Source organism: Lissotriton helveticus, chromosome 12 (assembly GCF_964261635.1).
Source record: "Lissotriton helveticus chromosome 12, aLisHel1.1, whole genome shotgun sequence".
Classification (NCBI taxonomy): domain Eukaryota; kingdom Metazoa; phylum Chordata; class Amphibia; order Caudata; family Salamandridae; genus Lissotriton; species Lissotriton helveticus.
Window position 1 is genome coordinate 329,547,869 of NC_136073.1, and position 13,368 is coordinate 329,561,236.

Below are 13,368 nucleotides of genomic sequence, written 5' to 3' on the forward strand. Positions count from 1 at the left end.
TGAATTAACGGAATGAAGGGGCATATTACCAACAGCTAGCGATACTTTTTGTCTCTAACTTGTTTAGAGACAAAAATGATCGCCGCAAATCGGCGATTTTTATCGCAGATAAACCTTGCTATTAGCAAGGTTTATCGCAAATGCGATAAAAAACGGCCGCAATGCATGAATATCGCTGAAAAGTCAGCGATATTCATGCATTATCGAGCAAATGCTCTTAGCCATGTTATCCACCTCCCATTGGATAACATGGCTAAGAACTGCTCAGGGCAGGTGTTAGCTTTTGGAGATATTCGCGCTTAGCGCGAATATCTACAAAAGTTGGTAATAGGAGATAACGATGTTAGCGACTGTTTCCAGTCGCTAACATCTTGGCACGCCCACTTTGCATGTCATTAGTGATAAATATCACTGACATGCAAAGTGGGGCCCATGATGGTCGCTATCTCCTATTAGCTGTCGCTAACTGGTGTTAGCGACAGCTTGGTAATAGGGAGATAATTTTATCTCCGCTTTCTTGGCTTTTAAAGCCAAAAAAGCGGAGATAAAACCCCTTGATAATATGCCCCGAAGTTCTTCACTTCAGCAGCCGCCTTTATCTACATAGTTAGAAGTGGCATGCCATTGACATGAATGTGTAGGATTTCCGACAGTCTTCATGAATGATCTGCATTGCTTTGAGTTTTTTTCTAGGCAACTTTATCACATTTCCTTAAGACTATGAGGGGCATATTTATGGGAGGTTTGCCAGGTGTTTGCATCATACAATGTGGTACTTGTGCGATGCAAACCTCTGAGTCAGATTTATGAAGTAACGTAAAGCCACTTTGTATGACTCTGAGAGGCTTCATAAATCTGGAGTAGCGCAATGCAGCGCAAATAACTGCGCTGTGCTACTCTGCCCTGGTTAGGCGTCCCATGGGAATTGCAGTGGGTGTTCTCACGCAACTCCCATGAATTTTGATACATTCCCAGAAGTACAAGGACTTGTAAATCTTGGAATGCATCAAAATCTTACACCTTTCCAAGTGAGCCAAAAAGATGAGAAATATCTATATTTCTGCTCGATTTTTCCTCTTTCTATGTAAGCTGCATTCTGCAGCACACATTGAAAGAGGAAAAAGCTTCTCAGGATTGTTTTTGTGCAGGAAGGTGCTCCTTCCTGCACAATTCATTGGGGCAATTTATCACATATTAATCTCTCTCCATGTTTTTAGTTCGAAACAAAACTCCAAAAATAAAGTCTTGGAGCTTCAGAGGACTTTGATCTCATAAGATTCTTTCTACATGTTATAATTTTTCTGCTACTTCGTTTCTCACAGCAGGTACTATTTTCTATTCTAAAACACAGTTAACTGCATTTACAAGAAATAAACTTTGAAGACAGTATGCATTGCTTACTTCTTTGTCTTTCATCATACCCACATATAACATTTAAATTCAAATATGTGTTTTTTCCACCCTGGAAAACCTCTATCTACCTGTGTGCATTGTAGCCCTACATTTCTTTATAATTCGGCACTTGCGTCATACACACTTATGACACCCGAAGATCGAAAGGGACTATTTCAGAGTTTCTTGAATGCTCTTTTATGTTTTTCGATATTGCCTTGGTGGGTCCTCAAAGATCCGGACTTTGATCTGTTCTTTGGTTTACTTTCAGGTGGTTTACAACTGTATGACTTCCTCTGGCCTCAGCCATTTTGTGCGCTAGAGGCTGCTGTGTGGTCGTCGAAGTACAAGTCCTGCTTATGGGGGTTCTTTCTGTTGCTAACTGCTGGCCCCTTCTCTCACGACTTATTGACAATGATACTATACTGATGGAGAATGCAACCAAACAAAGTGTTCCTCTCTGAATGAATCTCATTACAACGCCATTTTATATGTACCCTGCTATTTAGTGTGGGCATTCTGGGGTAGTAATCTGCAATTCCAGTAATTTTTTCCACACTAATTAAAGGGCATTCCAAGGTTCTGATCTCAGAAGTGGGAATAACACTGATCCCCAGGAGTAACAGGTCATTTTCTGCAAGTCATTCATCATTTTGGGCCAATGAACGGGCCCTCCTTGACTTTTGTCATTTGCAACCTGCTTTGAGGAGGGCAGAACATTACTGGGGTACTACTATTGGTCGACGTGCATTAAAAAAGGTATGGGAACAGTGATACTGCATCATGCAATTGAGAGAGGTCAGTGCGCATAGGGGCGGGCTCAAAGGGGTGGCTAAAAAACAAAATATTCTCTTCTTATTTTTGGTCTTTCATCTTTAGGCAGCTACATTTAAAGTAATACACAGCTTAAATGAGAAATATATAAAACGAAATGTAAGTTAATTAGAGGGAAATGCACAATAGTATATTATGAACACTCTGGTAGTGCCCACACCGCCATACGCTCCCGCCCACTTGTACTGTACAACACTTAATTACGATTCCCACCCAAAGGAACTCAGGAGACATTTTGTGGGAAAGAACTGCTGCAGGTTTATTTCATACAACACAGGTATGACGTTCTGGTGGGTCGTCTTACGGGCGATCCAACGCAGGCAGCCCCTCGCTGTCCCGCATGCCTAAGGAGCCATCTTGCACGGCGAGTCGATGCTCTGACGGTGCAGCACATTACCATGTCCGTTATACTCCCGCCCCCCTGTCGGGGCGGAGCGGTGTGGCACACCCCCGATCGGTTCAGGCCCCCCGACCGCCCGAAGGACTAACGGGGCACCCATCGCGGTTTTCCGGAACCTCCTTCGGCTCCTGGTCCTTGGCTCAGGCACCCTTACTGTGCCAGGCAGAGGTACCCTTACTGTACCCTTCTGCCACAGAGGTACCCTTACTGTCCCCGTCTGCTTCCAGATCTCCCTGTAACTCCGCCTGCAACACAAACCAGATCATTACATTGTTCAAAACTTCGCCTCGCCGCTCTAGCTGCTGGGTCAGGGTTCAGGGTGGGACAAAGCAGCGCCGCGGGAGAATCAGGAAGGAGAGAGGCCGAGCTATGGCTGTTGCCGTATAAATAGCGAGGCGCCCCTCTTCACCTAGGTGAGCCCTCCCCTTTGGCCAATGAGAGGTGCATGCGGGGAGGGGCCCTGATAGGTAGGCTCGCGCTTGCCGGGTGGGACTAAAGCGCTGTCCCGCCCATGCTCCCCTGCGGGTCACGCGGTCAGCGGCATAGTGCCCACACCGCCATACGCTCCCGCCCACTTGTACTGTACAACACATAATTACGATTCCCACCCAAAGGAACTCAGGAGACATTTTGTGGGAAAGAACTGCTCCAGGTTTATTTCATGCAACACAGGTATGACGTTCTGGTGGGTCATCTTACGGGCAAACCAACGCAGGCAGCCCCTTGCTGTCCCGCATGCCTAAGGAGCCATTTTGCACGGCGAGTCGATGCTCTGACGGTGCAGCACATTACCATGTCCGTTATACTCCCGCCCCCCCTGTCGGGGTGGAGCGGTGTGGCACACCCCCGATCGGTTCAGGCCCCGCGACCGCCCGAAGGACTAACGGGGCGCCGTCGCGGTTTTCCGGAACCTCCTTCAGCTCCTGGTCCTTGGCTCAGGCACCCTTACTGTGCCAGGCAGAGGTACCCTTACTGTACCCTTCTGCCGCAGAGGTACCCTTACTGTCCCCGTCTGCTTCCAGATCGCCCTGTACTCCCCCACAGCTCTGGAGGAGGCCCCCGTCGATGACAGAGCCCCCCACCCACCCTGCTACTTACAACCTGCCGCTGTCAGAGCCTCTTGTATGTCTGGGAGGAAAAACATCCATGCCCAACCCCGCAGGTGCACCCATCTCGCTCGTCATACCCTTCGGTTCTGTCTTGTATGAGTGCATGCTTAATGAACCCCCAGTCCTCTTTTTTTCATAAACTTCTGCATGGACCTGTTCACCCTCCTGCGGGACTGCTCTATCGCAACCGGAGATCTGGCACCCTTCCACGCTTTGTGGGGAACAAGTTCTGACCAAATTAGCTCAGTGGCCCCCAGCTTGTTGGTTACTGCAGACACATCCCTCTGCATGGCCCGAATCCTCCCCAGCGTAACCAGATCATTCACTCCCAGGTGTATAATGAGGATATTAGGAGGACCACCCCTTCAAACCAGGCATTGTTCTAGCTTGTATTTAGGTGACCCCATTTCATTCCAGGAACTCCCAACCACCGAATTTGTGTCTTTCGAAAGCTAGGTCCCATTTCTTGGATGCCGCCCATCGTTCTACCTGGGAACATCAGAATGACCCACCACCCACACGCAACAGTCAGCTGTAAAGAATACAAGACAATGTTCAAACAACTGGGGGATTGCAACAAAGACCTTAGTGTGCCTCAGAAACGTGGTAAATTGTGACGTAAAAAGAGTGCCCAGCTTTACGTGAAATATGGTAATTTGAAGGAGTGATATATACCGCACTGCTGAAATGAGCCTAGCGGCTGGCTGCCATGCGGCGTGGCCGAAGTAGCGATCGAGTATCGTCGTCCACATCCACGAGAAGCGTGAGCTCTCATTGAGCTACAGACCCCAACTGATCTAACAGCCTCGGGCGCCCCCAATGCGTGAGCATGGGTGTGCCTTACGCACCCCTGTTCCGCATGGTAGCAGCCGACAGAATCCATTCCTTCTGTCCGACCCGATCAGGAAATTGTTACCAAACATTGCCGTTCCCTACGATTGTCTCTTACCGTCCCTTCCTACTACTGTCTTTGCCTATCTTAACTGTTCAAAGCACAGTGGCAAGTGCACTAAAATAAACGTATTTGTGAATGGATCTGTCAGAATCATGGAACATAATGCATGACAGATTCCGTCACAAGGCTGTAGCCTTAAAAGTGAACAGCGTTTTATTGTCATGGGCTATACTTTGTAGCGCCAACCATCTTTTTCCCGAGTGCCATCTACTGTACAGCCTGACTCGCATCGATATTCTACTAAATTGAATAAGCATTTACAAGGCACCGAGCGGAAACGACATAGAAGTTACTACGAAATTGAGCGGTTACTGAAGGACCAAGCCACGGGCCTGGTATTCGAAAGGCCTAGAACAAAGGGCCGGTGATGGCGGCCCGAGTTTTGGCGCCAACCCTCGGTTACCTCGGTGATCGAATTTCGTGAAAGAGGGTGTGACCTGTTAAATTACCCGAGCAGCCCGCTGGGCCCTTCACCCCCCTCTCACGAGCCCGTGATCGTGCACCACCATAGACCACACAGACCTCTCGCTTCCCGCGCAGGCCAAATAATCAATTATGTTGAAGGCCAAATCTGCTTAGAAGCGTCTGAAACCCCGTCGCATAATAGGAAAGGGGGGGGGGCAATCGGAATTCTACTCAAGCTAAAGCGCAACTAAAGATGAAGGCAAAGGACGAAGGAGTGGATCAGAACCAACCACAGCAGCTCGACCTCGATGGAGTGAAAAGGAACCAGACCGACAGGAGGGGAACAAATTAACTACCCCCATGTCACTTTTCTTGTGACTATTCAGCCCAGTAACGGAACGATGAGGAAAAGTCGTTCGCTAATAACAATGCTCGCCTTCAAATTATAGCCTCCAGTGACCTTCTAGGAAGAAATTCAGAAACCACACTCAGGGGGGGGAGGGTGCAATTTACTTAGTAAGCAGCTGTCGACTGCATTACCGGGGAATTAGTTGTTGCTTGTAAACATCGGCGAGGCCATTACCGGGGAATTAGTCGTTGCTTGTAAACATCGGCGAGGCCGGGCCTGCGGGGAGCCGCGTACGGAGGCGGCACCAGAGTAAGACATGAAATGCTTCTCTGCGAACAATAGGGGGGCAACTATCGAGGCAGCGCGCGATGCAGACGTACTAGTTTAAATATCTGGACGTCCTAGAAATATTTACCTAACTGCCATTGTCACATATCGACTGTTTATATACATACGAGTTTTTTAGTGCTCACTAGGTCTCTCCCGCCATGGATTCAACGTTTAACGCGGCCCGTGCGGTACTGCGAGCTCACTCCTCCCCCCCGCACCCCGCGACTGTCCCCCAGCTCCCCGCCCCGCCACCACCAACCCCCCCCCCCGTGGCCGATCCACTGGGCCCTATACAACCTGGTCATGCCCAGGGACGAGGCCGGGGGGAGGCAAGTCGGAAGCAAATACCTCGCGATTCGACGACGATCAGACGACGCGAGACGACACCGGAACAAAGCAGCGCCGCTGGAGAATCAGGAAGGAGAGAGGCGGAGCTATGGCTGTTGCCGTATAAATAGCGAGGTGCCCCTCTTCACCTAGGTGAGCCCTCACCTTTGGCCAATGAGAGGTGTACGCGGGGAGGGGCCCTGATAGGTAGGCTCGCGCTAGCCGGGTGGGACTAAAGAGCTGTCCCGCCCATGCTCCCCTGCGGGTCATGCGGTCAGCGGCAAAGTTAATGCACAACAGAGGCCTGTGACTGTAACCCGACAGCTACACCGTTTAATCCTTGGTGCTGTAGAGAGTAGTGACTTGTGTATTTTTAATGCAATGTGGTCAGTCTGTGAAAGAAAGACCTGTGACCGCGAATGGCATTATTATCAACTCGCATTATACACAGTATAAGTTAGACTGCTACAAAATGCGCAATGTGTTTTAAGATAAAATGGTGCTTCCACGTAATGCAATTTCTAAAAATATAACTGTCCCTTCAAAGCATGCACTTCACAGCTCAGCTGGTAACTCTCTTGCATTACCACTAAAAAAGAATAAATCTTCATACGCACAAAGCTTCAAGTGATTCCATCAATTAAAGAAAGTACCAGCTTCGAAGCACCTTTTACATTTGCAGATTGACCAATTGCCTTTTTCAGAGGCAAGCAGGCACCGTGCAAGAAGGCTTGTTTACTGTGTCTGTCCCTCCCTTGCTTGCACTGCACAGGGGACCCACCTGAATGACACTTGAGCTGAAGCATTTAAACTATCGGAATTAAACGCTCCAGGATGGTTGTCTTTTCACAAAAAGTAGGAGGACGGTTTCCCGTCAAATTCGACCTCCTGGTACTGCTGTTGGTTCTTGTGCTCCCTAGCCATGCCTTTGATTTTCTTAATGTGAGAATCATTATGATTTTATGTGGGCCTTTGTCAGAGACAGGGTTTCTGGGTCACAACTGAAGTTTTGGGGCCAGTCATCACTGCTGCCCAGTAGACAGGCCTGCTCTGAAACTGAAAACTGAGGGCCAAGTGCGCCCCATTCATCACTTCACTCTCAGGGCAGAGGGGAGCAGTCCCAAGAAATTCGTAGAGGTAGCATGAGTGGCATTGATGCAGAACTCGACAATCCCCTACTAGAACATGATAATGCCTGAGAAAACCAGTACTTATCTTTATAAAAAAAATAATAACAAGTATTTTATTAGCCACTAAATAGTGCTACACAAAAAGGATATAAACGAGATGAGGGATTAACGTGTTTCTACAGGTAAAATACATCAAAGTAATGATCAAGGCAAAGTTACAGGTGCCGGTGAAAGAGTAAGCAAATTGTGTCTCTGGGACTTTAGGGACACTCGATCTCAATTCACTTAGCAATTAGATGCCAGTCTCTGATTTAGGCCATCATGCAAGCTTGGGCCCAAATCAGTTCAGGTTTACCTTCATAGGCAGTGGCAAGATCCTTGTGCAATGTCATTGTGCTGTGCTGCCAGGGCCTTCATATATCTTCTGAAGGCTCTGGTGAAGCTCCAAATGCTGTGGTCAGTCAGCAGAGTGGTGGTGAGCTCTAGGGGTGCAATCAGGTCCAGTACAAACCCTTTGCTTAAAAGTTGAAGAACCAACACTCACATTCTCAGTGATGTCATTGGCTTTAGTCAGTCAGAGGTCATTGGCAGTGTCAGCATTGGCCGGCAAATCTTCACCACAGGTTTGAAGGTAGTCCACTCCAGCAATGAGCATCCTCTTGCGATGCCACAACAGCCAGGCTAACAAAGAGCAATAGGCATGCTCCCTTGCTTCTGTTCTGCCCAGCACACCAAATGCAATTACAGGGTTCAAGGGAGATCCACTCCAGTACTCACATTGGACCCTGTGACATCCTCCTTGACAGTCTGCACTACTGGGACATTTCCTCCTTCCAAGCATTGTAGCTGGGCTTCTCCTCTAGGCACTCTTCCTCCAGCAGGGGAGCCCTCCACTTCCTAAGGGCCGATTACGATCTTGTTAGGAAACTCATCTGACTGAACCGGTTTTGGAATCATTTCCAAACATATCGGGTTCTGCGAGTCCAACTGACCGATTACGATGCTTCTCAACATTGTTCGGTCGGATTCCCATTAACTTCAATGGGAGCCTGTTTTTCTATCGAGAACACAGGCTCCCATTTAAAAAAGAGGTGGGTGGGGAAAACCTTGCACCCTGTGGCGGGACACCCCATGGTGCCTGCCTCCTTGTGCATGGGTGGGAAGATGGGTCCCTTTGGTACCCCCACAGGACCCATTTGGATGCCTCCAGGTGAAGGGAGGCCCGTAAAGGGCCCCCAAAGACAGATTCCGACATCCATGTCATGTCGGACAGACCGAATCAGAACAGCTGTCCGAATTGGTCATCGTACTTGCTCATCCGGAAACTGTGTCAATACAGCTGTACTAATCGGCTCCAACTAATATAATGTGAGTGCTCCCAATGGAACAATCAGACTGTCCTGTCTCCAGTCTCTCGCACCTAACTCGAAAATACAACACTTAGGCATCAAAATCAGACTTTGCAATTATTTCTGTTATTTTGATTCAGCCTAATAGTATCACTTGTTGCTTTATTCTATTGTCTTTTGTTATTAATTGTGCGTTTTTTCTAATGTTTGATAGAAAAAGGTGTCTAATAAATGTATGTTTAAATAAAACAAAAGTATATAAATGGATGTGTAGTATATCTCAAATTCCTCAGGAACACAAGCAATACCCTTTGATAAACTGGGAGGCTGTCCCACAAGCTACACCTTGTGACTTGCCAATCCAAAATGGATCCCATTGGTCTTACACCATTTACTTATCTGCCATACACCTCCATGTTAGCAGTGACCTTAAACTCTCACCACTCACATACCATGCACTCGGACATTCTGCACCAGGACCCTGTTATGGCCTTTCAGGAGAACTTTATCGAGTGAGACCTGTAGGATACTCTCCCCTACATCCCCCTCCCTACAGCCTTGCTTTAATATTTACACATTGTAAAATGCAAACATTAGTCACAGAAGTCAGCGACTGCACGGAATTTTCAAATTACCTCCCTTTTAAATAAATTATTAATGATTGATTTAGGACTCCATAAGCCTTTCAAAAAAAATATTTGACAACACTTTCCCTCGAATTGTTTCAAACCACGACTCAGCTGGAGGCCTTTGGCTCCGCGGAAATGACGCATGCTTTGGTCAACTTCTGTTGCCTGACCGTGATGCATGTTTTTGGTTTTGAATGTCTGCTAAAACACTCTCCTTTTCTCCCAGTGAGATTAAGCTAATAAACGTTTCCCAACAGCATATAAAACAACTATACTTGGCATGCGTCTTTGGATGAAACGATCCTCATTGGGAGGATGTGATAGAAATTTCATCCTGTGTAAATAAAGATTTAAGAATATGAGAAAAATAGCCGCCATGAAATAATATACGGTTAAGGAAGTGAACAGTTATAACTCATTTTCATAAAATATGTATGCCCCCCTGAATTTCCTGGCAGCCGTAAGTACTTAAGTAATCTGATTTTAGTTGTGTTACTCTGATAAAAACATGACACTCTAAACTTTCCAGATACAAAAATTAGCTTAGACAATACTTCTAAAATGTATTACTGATGTTGCTGACCTGGTTCAGTGAGAAAGCAATTCTTTAAGAGATTGTATTACTTCGATTTAATATGCACACTACATATGCCAGAGGATAATCGCATTTATTTATTAGGCAGCTCTAGTAATAAGGTACCAAGTATTGACTGACCATACTACAGAAGTATCGGTTGATATTAAATTACATATGATTTATGTAACTGTGACAGTCTCAAGCCTTCCTCTCACTAATCAAAGCATGTTTCTTTTCTATCTCCGGTATGAAAGAACGACTTTAGTTTATTTGAGACACTGCTGCCCCACAGTCCTGATTCTCATCTATAGAAAGATTGCATCATTTCCATCATCTGTTGCCGTAGGTGTGCGCCAGCACCTATTTTTGGGAACCGGGGGTCTCGTGTACAAAGCCCTTTTGCGATTACAACCACTATCATGAGATTTGCGACCGTAAAAGAGCTTTTCTTTATGTACAAAGCTTCCTGTACTTTCTGTACAAAACCGTTTTATTAGTCAAAAATAATTTCTTACATATAAAAGGACTTTTTGTTATGCTTTTCGGATCAAAAATAGGAGGGGGCATGAAAGGAACACCCCTCTCATATTTTTGATGTGGGAATGAAGGAAAAATCATTTACGACCTGCAATTGTAGTCGCAAACCAGTTATGAGTTACCAACACCAAGTTGGGGTGGTAACAGATTCGCAAAGGGGATGAGGTCCCTTTGGGACCCTTTTCGCCACCATTGTCTTCCATCGCAAGTTTTCCAACACTTTTTTTTAAAGCTACACTGGTTCCTTTAAGGAACGCGGCTTGATTTAAAAACATAAAATTGATCTTGGAATGCCATCATAAGGATGGTGGTCTGCTGTCCCTTGCAGGTCCCATCTCTGTGACTAAAACCAATCATAAGGGATTGCAAATTTCAACCTGCCTAATGACAACTATTTACCCTCTCTAGGGAGGTAAAATATCGCTGCTCCAGTTCTTCAACTATTTAAAAAAAAAAAAAAAATCAGCCTAAAACTGTGCTAGAGAACAGTTTTCCTTTGCCCTAATTTGCACTTGCAGTGCCCACTTTCTGTGATAAGAACCAGGAAGTGCAACGTGATGGAAGGAAGAAGCTTAAGGTGGAACAGGACACGAGTCGAGGGTACACATGGGTAGATGACATCTACCCACTCTTTTCACAGGGTGGACGCCTTCCACCCTGCCAAGAGGTTGGACCCCACGGAACTATGCTAAGCTTGTCTCGATGTAATTTTAAGACACAAGGACACATTCAGCAGCGCCTGTAGTTGTCTGCTGCAGACAGGTAGAGGGCTTATCAAATACCAGCTGCCGCATAACAAAGGCCATAGTTAACGCCTTAACCGCGGCGGGTATTCCGCCGCGGTGCGGGCGTTCTGAAGAGTGGGCGGGGCTGCGTCGGCCGGCCAACGACAGAACGCATGGGGTTAAGGGACCATCAGACTTCATTTTGTTGGAGTTTCATGGCTGGCAGTTATCAGGACCCTCACACCTAAATGCAATGGAGGGGAAAAAAAAGATACATAACTTATCACTTCACAGGTACTCAACAGAGGCATATTTTTTGACTTTCCTCAGTCCCTGTATATAAGAGATATGCATGCAATGTTAGAATGTCAGGTGTGTTGGTCTGTCCCACCACTAACATAAATAACAAATTAAATACTACTATTTTAATTTCTTTTTGCTATAGTGCTTCTCGTCCCGATGCAGGGTCTCAGAGTGCTTTAAATCACATGTGCACGTTAGACATTGACAATAAATCATGTGTGCGTAAATCCATGTACAGGATGTGTTACATACTACAGCAAGTTTACAAGTTGTAGGAGCCACAAGTCCTTTATAGCTTACTGTATTATATTAGAAGGATTATAACTTATGAACTGCAAGTAGCCAAAGGATCTGTGTCATAAGCAGTAACCCACTTACTCAATCACATAAAATACAAATCTGTCATCTGTGTATTACATAATGTATTTTGCAGGAGACATATTAAGCTTCTATGCTAGTTTGATTCAAAACTGGGACTAAACTAAAAACAGACCTCTCCAGCCAATAGCTATCTTACCATTATTATTATTCCCTGAGATTTACTGGCCAGACACAGATCTCTGCAGCAGGTGCCTTTACTCCATAAGATACATTGAAAAGCAGATTTTTCAACCAATTAGCAGAACAGGTTTACTGCCACATTTCTCCTTGTTGCCAATTTCTCTGTGGCAGGGTTTTAAAAAATAAATGCATAGGTTCAGACCTAGATTTTGCATTGGGATTGTGTCACTTTTTGGGCCACCCGATGGAAAATCCCGTTTGTAAATATTGTAATGTGTCAAATGTACTCATGATAGACCTGCTAAACATATGTGTTAGGTCTTAAGATCTGATACCACTTTTTGTGATATCACTTCTTGTGAGGTCATGGGTTGTGATGCCACACGCAATGTCACGTGCCGTGATGTCATGCACATTGCATACTGCCTAACTTGTTTAGTCCCCCAACTTCTTTTTTTAGTACTTGTGCATGGAGGTGGACCCAAGAGTATGCAGGCTTAGCATTCAGCATCCTGGTTTTCTGCTGTGGTGTCCATGGGCACCATAGAAAAATCTTGGCCATTGCTCTTATTTTTTGCAAATCAAACAATGCCTACAAATTGATGATAACGCATTGGGAGCATGGTAAAAAAAATGTTTCTTCGGAAATACATTCTGATTAAAGTGATACATCATTACCACACCCAACCCTGCAGGTGTATGAAGAAACTCTCGCGCCATTCACCTTAAAGACAAGTGACATGTTCTGAGAGGCGTGTCTCATCAGCGTCTCCTCCTCCCTCCTGGCGCGGTTGCACCAGCGGCGGCTCTGAGATGTGAATGTGAATGAGTGTCAGAGCTTCTCCTGCAGGACATGTCTGCGCACTGACCTTCAGCTTACCCTGCCTCCCTGGGAGCCTGCTAAGCATGATCCATCGTTTTTGCAGGCCATTCTCCCCTCACCCCATTGATGGGTTTCAGAGCGGCTTCCATTTCAGAGCCCTGACGCGTTGCAGCGTTGGCCAGGGCTCGGCTTGGCTCACATATAGATCGCACAAGGTCACAGTGAGGGAACGGGAGAGGGGAGAGGAGGCTGAGACATTCATCAGGATGTATTGCTTTACTTTTTCTATCAATCACGGAGGCGATGATTCTATTTTAGTGAAAATCCATTGAACTCAGATCAAGTCAGATGGCTGTTAACATTGGAAACTCAAGAGCTGTCACGTCATAATCGGTACAAATGATGAAGAGTGAAATGCGAGGTATCAGGCCTCTTAATAGACTCTTGAATGTCTGTTGTTTCTTCCAGAGATTCTGAAAAGCAGGTTTTTATTTCTAAGTATTGTTTCTTGCGCTGCCCTGTTGTTGCTGAGACATGTTGTTGGTCGGGTCCAGTGTTTGATCGAGTTACACATGCATACATGCCAACATTTAAGAAGAGCAAAGAGGGAGATTAAAAAAAAAAAATCGGGAGAATGGGGCCTTGAATCGTGTTACTGGCGTGTATGGACTTTGGAAGTGTGCTGCTGCAGGA